The sequence below is a fragment of the Ornithorhynchus anatinus genome, chromosome 4 (assembly GCF_004115215.2).
Source record: "Ornithorhynchus anatinus isolate Pmale09 chromosome 4, mOrnAna1.pri.v4, whole genome shotgun sequence".
In the NCBI taxonomy this organism is placed as follows: domain Eukaryota; kingdom Metazoa; phylum Chordata; class Mammalia; order Monotremata; family Ornithorhynchidae; genus Ornithorhynchus; species Ornithorhynchus anatinus.
Window position 1 is genome coordinate 56,560,169 of NC_041731.1, and position 9,807 is coordinate 56,569,975.

Genomic DNA, 9,807 nt, shown 5'->3' on the forward strand with positions numbered 1-9,807 from the left:
AGAATAAAGGGGATGAACATCTCATTAGAACAATAGCAAATAAATAGAATCAAAATAAATAGGGTAATGAAAATATACACAGTTGAGTGCTGAGGGGAGGGGAAGGGAGAGGGGGAGGAGCAGAGGGAAAGGGGGAAAAGAGGGCTTAGCTGAGGGGAGGTGAAGGGGGGACCAGAGAGGCAGCAGGGGGAGCAGAGGGAAAAGGGGGAGCTCAGTCTGGGAAGGCCTCTCGGAGGAGGTGAGCTCTCAGGAGGGCTTTGAAGAGGGGAAGAGAATCAGTTTGGCGGAGGTGAGGAGGGAAGGTTGGACGCAGTGCCTATCCCACATCGGGCTCACAAACTTAATCCCTATTTTGCAGATGGAGTAACTGAGGTACAGAGAAGTAAAATGACTTACCCAAGGTCACACAGCAGACAAGTGACGGAGCCAGGATTAGAACCCATGAACTTCTAACTCCAGGCCGGTACTCTATCCTCTCGGCCACGCCGCTTTTCTAATGCAACAGAATTAGCAGACGCATCCCCTGCCCACGACCAGCTTATGGTCTAGAGGGACAGAACCCGAAAGAATGATCCACGAAAAGCAGCGTGGCTCAGTGGAAAGAGCACGGGCTTTGGAGTCAGAGATCTTGGGTTCGAATCCCATCTCTGCCACTTGTCGGCCGTGTGACTGTGGGCAAGTCACTTCACTTCTCGGGGCCTCAGTTCCCTCATCTGTAACATGGGGATTAAGACTGTGAGCCCCACGAGGGACGACCTGATTCCCCTGTGCCTACCCGAGCGCTTAGAACAGTGCTCTGCACACAGTAAGCGCTTAACAAATACCAACATTATTATCCCCAACCAAGCTCTTTGAAACTCACCTAACACCATCCCTGATACAGCACTCATGTGTGTATTCTTATTCTCTGCTGTTTTCCCTGACTATAATATATTTTAACGTCCGCATCCCCCCTTAGATTGTGAACTTCTTGAGGTCAAGGATCCTAGCTACCAAGTCTTGTGCTCTCCAAAGTGCTTGGTAGACTACTCCAGACATAGTAAACTATTCATAAATACCACTGATTGACTTATCGATGACCAGTCTATCAGGGAAGAAACATGAGCACGGCCTAGTGGAAAGAGCACCGGCCTGGGAGTCAGAGGACCTGGGTTCTGATCCCGGCTCCATGATGTGTCTGCTCTGTGACCTAGGGCAAGGCACTTAACTTCTCTGCGCCTCAGTTTCCTCACTTGCAGAATGGAGATTGCATATCTCTTCTCCCTCCTACTTAGAATAATAATAATAATGGTATTTGCTAAGCGCTTACTATGTGCCAAGCACTGTTCTAATGTGAGGGAGCCCTATGTGGGACCTGATTATCTTGTACCTACTGATCTACCCCAGAGCCAATAACTGTGTTTGGCACATAGTAAGTACTTAAATCATTATTAATATTAGTATGACCTTCCTGCCCATTCTGGAACATCTGGTAGCCCTATTCTTCGCTCCCTTCACTCCTTTCCATTAAAATCCTCTATAAAAGTGTATTTTATTGGATAGTTTTGCTTGCCAAGACAAAGTTCCATGATTTTAAACAACATCATTTGGTTTGGCTTCACTAAGGCTGGCCCATCAATAAAGTTGAATTTTTATAAGGTCACCTATTTCTCACCCTGCCAGATTTAAAGAGAAAACCTCCCTATCAATGAAGGTTTGCATTTTGAGTGAAGAAATGCCTTCCGTCAGGGAAGGCATTCAGAAATAAAGAATCCTTATTCAGTTACGTATGTGGAAAGGAGTCACAGAGTCATGACAAGATTTTTCCATGTTCTGTATTTAGGTGTACATATATACTTCTTTATATATATTATATATATACTTCTTTATATATATTATATAAATATTATATATATATTATATTATATATATATAATGGGAAGCAGCATGGCTTAGTGGATAGAGCACAGACCTGGGAATCAGAAGGTCACGGATTCTAATCCCTGCTCCGCCACTTGTGTGGTGTGTGGCCTTGGCTCAGTCACTTCGCATCTCTGTGCCTCAGTTACCTCATCTGTAAAATGGGGATTAAGACCGTGGGCCCTACGTGAGACAGGGACTGTGTCCAATCTGATTTGCTCGTAACCCCCTCAGCACTTAGTACGGTGCCTGTCACATAGTAAGCACTTAACAAATACCACATATATATTAGGGAGTAGGTTTCAGGACACGCAATATCACTTTGCGAGCAATTAGCTTGCAGATCTCACTGGTCTCTCTCCTGGGAAGGTAACCATTTCCTTTGTTCCTGGTGAGTGTATTGCCTCTCAGCATCAGCAGCCATTGGCTCATTTGAATTGCACCGAAGTGCTGATCTCAAGCTCAAGAGAGGAAACAAAAATATTTCCCCCTCAACTCACTGTCATTGAGCCTGCCTCCTGTCTCTGTTCATCTTCACAGTCTTTCAGTCTTAATCCCTCCCAGACCGCCCCAGAAGGAGGGAAGCAAATACTCTTTCAACACTAATCCTATCATGATAGCTGCCCTCCCCGCCCCCCAAGAGACGTGTAAGTAGGAGGTTGAGTAGATATGGAAGCAGATAGGAAATGTGAATCTGGGAGATCAATTCCTCCTTATTTTGAAGGATGTGTAAATTCAGCTCTGCGGGATTACATGGGACTCCACAGCAACTGGTTCCTTCTTCCTATTTGTTCTCTTCTCCCTCTACTCCCGATCCTTGCCTTTCTCCTCCCTTGAGCATTTCTGCTAAATTCCCTTCCAGTTCACCTCTGCAACCCATCATCATACTTTTCCTTCCATCTGGAAAGTCCCGGCCCCTAGCTTTCACCAGACCACAATAATAATAATAATAATAATGTTGGTATTTGTTAAGCGCTTACTATGTGCAGAGCACTGTTCTAAGCGCTGGGGTAGATATAGGGTAATCAGCTTGTCCCTCGTGAGGCTCACGGTCTTAATCCCCATGTTACAGTTGAGGGAACTGAGGCACAGAGAAGTGAAGTGACTTGCCCACAGTCACACAGCTGACAAGTGGCAGAGTCGGGATTTGAACTCATGACCTCTGACCCCCAAGCCCGGGCTCTTTTCACTGGGCCACGCTGCCTCCCTCCTTCAAAACCCTATTAAAAGACCCTCTTCTCCATCATCCCCCAACATTTCCTGTCTTGTAATACCTCAGCCACTGGGGCATGTCTATCCATTTATTATCTATTCAGCCTCGATTCACTCATCCACCAGGATTTCAGCATGGCTATGGGGATAAAGTGTGGGCTTGGTAGTTAGAAGGACCTGGGTTCTAATCCCAGCTCTGCCACTTGTCTGCTGTGTGACTTTGGGCAAGTCACTTCACTTCTCTGTGTCTCAGTTACCTCATCTGGAAAATGAGGATTAAGACTGTGAGCCCCTCGTTGGACAACCTGATCACTTGTATCTACCCCAGCGCTTAGAACAGCGCTTGGCTCATAGTAAGCGCTTAACAAATATCTTAATTATTATTATTCTTCTCTCTGCCTCGGTTACCTCATCTGTAAAAGGGGGATTGAGACTGCGAGCCCCACGTGGGACAGGGACTGTGTCCGACCCGATATACTTGTATCCACCCCAGCGCTTAGTACAGTGCCTGGCCCATAGTAAGTGCTTAACAAATATCACCATCATTATTATTGTCGTTATTATTACCAAAGCCTACCCGAACCCCTGAACTGAGAGCATATTCAATCGTATTTATTGAGCGCTTACTATGTGCAGAACACTGTACTAAGTGCTTGGAATGTACAAATAGGCAAGAGGTAGAGACAGTCCCTGCCCACTGATGGGTTTACAGTCTAATCGTATCTTAAAGGGGGAACCCCTGAGTCCCTCGCCTGGGTCCAGAGCCACAATAATGATAACGATGGTATCGGTTAGATGCTTACTATGTGTCACGTGCTGTTTTTCGAGCTATTCAGGTTGGTCAGGGTCCTTGTCCCACCCAGGACCTACAGTCTTAATCTCTATTTTACAGATGAGGTAACCGAGACACCAAGAAGTAAAGTGATTTGCCCAAGGACACTCAGCAGACATGTGGTGGAGCTGGAATTGGAACCCAGGTCCTTCTGACTCCCTGGCCTGTGCTCTAACCATCAGGCCACATCGCATCGCACTCCCAGATCCCTGCTAAGACAGACGCACCTCCGAGGAACCGAGCCGTAGGAGCAGAGGCACAAGAAGGTGGGGCATTTTCAAAGTTTCAAATGTTGCTTTCCCGCCACCGCTCCCTTGATGAAACACCCCAAGGTGGCTGTCTCTCTTGTTTACCATCTGTACCTGGCCCAGTCGACTTATTTTTCATCAGACACCTCTATCTGGCCAGAATAATGGAGGCTCAATTATGTCAGTAGGTGAAATAGATGGCCCTTTGGTGTTCTTTAAAGGATGGTATCAGGGGAGACAGTAGTTCTGTTGAACATTTTGCACATTCCTTTCACCGGTCAGGAAAAAAAAAAAGACTTCATAAAAAAACTAGAGGAGGACTGAGATGGAAGCATGAAACTTTAAATCTGGTGAAGTCAGTTTGGGGCAGTAACTCCCAGCTAAAGATAATGGGTGCAATTCAGTGACACATGAAAATAATCTAAGAGATCCCAGATTCTTGAGTTACTTTATAGTCTTCCATATATTATGTTATATTCCTTATATTCTTTAATCTCCACTGAGCTGAGAGTATTGTGCTCTGCACGCAATGTGTCCAATGAATATTATTGATTGAAGTTGATGAATCACCAAAACATCATTAGCCTTACCAGAAAAATTGATTAAGCACAATGTTCTCCTAGCACAGAATGAATGGAATGACAAAAAGAATTCTTAATTGCTTTAGAAAACTCCGTAACATTTCTATAGGCAGATTTGCAAGGGGCAGGGCAGGATGGATTATTCAGGCTGATTTTTCTGTTAGTGGATGCCCTATGATTCTCTTTGTTTCCTTCTGCTTCCAACTATGCTACCAGCTTTGAGTTTTGTTATGGTTTTTGTTGTCGTTTTTGTTTTTAGTCTCTTTTATCAGAGGAAGCATAAGAAAAGGGGAAAAGAATGAAATTCAAATTGATTTGTTAGCAGTGTTGGTAAAGGCTTGTTGGAGGAGTTTGAAACTAAAGGCTAAAATCAGGGTGGACGATTGATTGATTATATAGTATGAAGATTTCATTTTTCTGCATTATCCCTTGCTTCATTACCACAGATAATTGAGAGCTGGCTAGAATATAACATAGAGAGAATAAACTTGGATGAAGCCCAGCTAGAAGAAAATCAGTCAGCAACCGTGGATCGAGACAATCAGAGACCAAAGGAAGAATTCTGAGCGCAGCCCGCGGTGAATACTAATTCTGTTGGAGAAACTATATCGAAATAAATCGGTTGCTTTTAGAAGATTCAAAAGATAGTGATGGTAAATTAATTAGACTGAAATAACCTCCACCTTGAGAGCAAGGAATGTATCTTCTACTCCTACCGAACTGAGCCCCATGTGGGAAAGGGACTGAGTCCAACTTGATTTCTTCTATCTATCCCACTGCTTAGTGCAGTGCTTAACGCATGTTAAATGCTTAACATAAACAACAATTATTATTATCTACTCTCCTAAGCACTTAGCCAGTGCTCTGGAAATACGAAGTGATTAATACCTACCTTTGATTGATTATAAGGAAAAGCTTAGGGATATTAGCTAGTCTGCCCCTAACCAGAGAGGGTTTACATCTACAAGCATCCTTTATTGTCACTGTCTGGGATGAATACTGGGCTAACCAGACTTTTAGTATGATGCAGAACGGAATTTCCCTCTCAGAGTCACTCCTAGAGAGTTTCCAGTCCTCTCCCGGTCTCAGCTACGGAAGGGAGAGTCAAGCAGAGGCCTAACCATTCCATTCCTAGCTTGGCCGGTGGCTAGCGAGCCGAAGGCGATCTGCTACAAGTCGAGACTCCCCTGTGCTGGGCAGCAACGGCATGCGGGAGAATCGAGGGCGGAGACTTGGGTTCATTGAGCGGAAGGAGACAATGGCAAACTACCTCTGTGTTTCTGTCAAGAAAATTCTCTGGATACACTACCAGAAAAATTGCAGATGGAGCTGAGATATTCTAGGAGAGATGTTTCTGTGGTATCTCTATGGGTTGGAGACGACTTGACAGCATAAGACAAGAATGGAATATCCTAGTTTTTATGAAAGCCGATATTCAGTGTTCAGTTGTTAAGAATATTGGAAGTAAGGATTTCTAGGAAGTATTCCAATTGTTACCAAAGCCTTGCAGTCCTGAGTTTAGTCAGGAGTTCACCTTCCCTGAAACAGGAAGGCAACCAGGGTCCAGTTTGCATTAAGAGCATTTTGTTTGGATTACAAATGTGACAGGACTTCAAATCTACCAATCCCTAATAGATGGGGTTGAATCATGACACTTCATGACACCACATCCCCTTTTATTGGCTTCTGACAGTCATATAACGCAATCCAAAGATAGCGTGGCACCACCCTCAAGTCCACTCCCTGGTCAGACCCTGGTAGAACCTGGGCAGCCTATGCCCCCTGCCCTTCCTACAGGGTTTCAGGTCTGAAGGAGGGGACCCGTAGAGGTGACGGTGAGCTCTCCGCCCCCGTAGTCCACATACATTTCCCAGCAAAAGAAACCACGTGCCATGAGAAGCACCATGGTGTAGTGGATAGAACACGGGACTGGGAATCACAAGGACCTAAATTCTAATCTCAGTCCCCAATTTGTCTGCTGGGTGACCATGGGCAAGTCACTTCGTGTCTCTGGGCCTCAGTTCCCCCATCTGTAAAATGGGGGTGGAGACTGTGAACCCCATGGGGGACAGTGACCGTGTCCAACCCAATTTGTTTGTACTCCCCCCGGCACTTAGTACATGCCTGGCGCATAGTAAGCACTTAACAAATACCATTATTATTATTATTATTATTATTATTATTAGAGATTCTGTTTCCTAGGGCCCTGACGCTAGGGAGCGCTCCGGAGGAAAGAGCCCTAAATAGGCATTTTTGAGGTATCATGACCAAGCGCCTGCTCCCCCATTCCCTCCCCCCTTAATAATAACAATGTAGTAAGTGCTGGATTAGATACAAGTAAATTGGGTTGGACACAGTCCTTAGCCCATGTGAGGCTCACGGTCTCAATCCCCATTTTTCAGATGAGGGAACTGAAGCCTAGAGAAATAATAATAATGTTGGTATTTGTTAAGCAGCTCCTATATGCCAAGCCCTGGAATAGATGCAAGGTAATCAGGTTGTCCCACGTGGGGCTCACAGTCTTCATCCCCATTTTACAGATGAGGTAACTGAGGCCTGGAGAAGTGAAGTGACTTGCCCAAGGTCACACAGCAGACAAGTGGCAGAGTCAGGATTAGAACCCACAACGGACTGCCAGGCCCGTGCTCTATCCACTACACCATGCTGCTGCATGCTGATGCTCCCCTTGCAATCCACATGTTTCTCCCACGGGTGACACTGGGCACCAAAGACTGCCCCTAATACCCCTGCCATGAGGATCGGTTCCGGGGAAAAATCCCACTTTCCTCTTCCTCGGCGCCATCCCCGATCGCGAGATTAAGTTACTTCCCAATTTAAACTATGAAGACCATCGACCCAGACCACCATAAATCACCCGTTTCTTGGATCATCTTGAAGGATTTCACCCGATTAACGTGTTGTGTGGAATCCTTTGAACCAGTACCTTGCATTGTGACTTTGAGTATCCACCTTCTTTAAAAAGAAGTTTATCCATCTGTAAAACGGTAGGAGAAACAATTCACTACCTTAGCCGTGGCAATTATGGGAATCGGAATTAAATGTTGTCGGAAAGCTCCCTGGAGAAAGTTGCTTTAAAAGTAGAGAGATTGTTTGGCTTATTATCTCTGGGCTGAGAATCTAAGCGTTTAACTCCTGGTTCGGATTTCCGATATCTTAGGAATAATTGCTCTTTCAAACAAGGGGACACCCCATTTCACCGGTTTGCAGTTCTTTTAAATCTGGGTTCTTTGTGGGATGCACATTTCAACCTACACGTTTTCTGATGTTGTTAGTTTCGCTCTTAATTTTAATTAATATCTCATTTGGTGGTTTCTTGCCTATGTAGAAATGGAGCAGCTACTGTGAAGACTTGATCTGTGCCAACTGCAGGGTTAGCTCATGTTAGAGGTGGGAATTACAGTGGTTTACAGACTTTGTGCTATTTAGACATAGGAAACGGTGAACAAATTGGAATAAACCTGAAGTGCGAAGTGAGACTCCACAAGGCATGACGCCAAGGAAGCCTGATGATTAGAATGCAAGGAAAAGCAGATGTTTCTTGGGTGTTCTCGTATGAACCTTACTTACCCAGTTCATCCAAAGAGCTGTGCTTTAGTCTTCTTAATAGTGTTAAACTGATAAACAGGGTTAGTTTGTTCAGTGACTGGTCACAAGCATATGTAAGTGTACCGAATTCAAGGCCTGATGCGTTAGTTTTTGTTTCTTATTTTTCTTGTGAATCTACAGGGATCGAGCGATCGCTAGCTCTCTAGGAGACTTCACGGCAGAAATAGTGATACCCGCAATCTCTTCCCCCTCTGAAGACCAATGATGGAATTGAAGTTCGGTTCCTTTCCGCCTCCAGCCTACTGAACTCCCTACTCTGAACCCATCCCGCGGGCTCAGAGAATGCAGAGAGTCGTACGGAGGCAGAGACTTTGCCTCCAGTGCTTCTGTGAGTCCACCCCCTGAGCCAACCCTTCTCCAATTCTTAAATAAGGGACTTGGAATCGGCAGTTCAGAATTTTCCTGTCCCTCTTACGGCACATTAATCACAAGAATAATTTTATTTAAGTGCTTATTTTGGGCTAAGCATCGTGCTGCCCACTGAGGTAATACGATATAATTGGATCAGACCCGTTTTCTGTCCGACACAGAGCCTTACAGTTTAAGGGAGTAGGAGAACAGATATTTAATCCCATTTGCGGTTGAGGAAAATGAGGCAAAGAGAAAGAATGTGACAATCCCAAAGTCGCACACAACAGTCAAGTGGCCGAGCGGGATAACCCAGATCTTTCATTCAATCGCATTTATTGAGCACTTAATGTTTGCAAATCACTGCACTAAGCGCTTGGAAAGTACAATTTGGCAACAGATAGAGACAATCCCTACCCAACGATGGGCTCACAGTCTTCTGTTACTTTGACTCGTGTTCTTTCTACTCATGACCAAATGTTGTTACAGCAGGCTGAAAGGAAGGCTTATTCTTCTCCATCATCATGTTTTGCTTTAACATAATGTGCTTGTTTTCATGGCTCTATACACCACGAGACTACCAGAGAGCTAGATTGGGAGAACGGGATAGACAATTTATAGAGGAGTTGATTTGAGTCAGGGCATTCATCGATAAAAAGGCGAAGCAGTCAAGAGAGATGAAAGTGTAAATCGTGGGGAACGACTACTGAGACAGCATGGCGCTCCTAATCTGACATCCTAACCTGTCAGTCAGAGAAAAATTGAGGCCTGGCATGAACAGATCAGCAGTAGTTTCACATGCATTGAGAGCAAATGTTATGCCATATTTACATGAACTCAGCTCTGTTTGTTACAGTTCAGCCGCTCAATTGAAAATGCATTGTGAAAAAGACTGGCGAAATGTAGGACAAGTTGGATGTGCATAGCAGAAGAGTGGGTAAACAGCATTTCAGGGAAGGTACCCCCATCAGTTGACAGGGATGAAGAGCGCACTTTTTAAAAAGGATTCCTTTCAATGCAAATCGCTAACCGCCTCTCTACCAAACCATCAATCGATCAA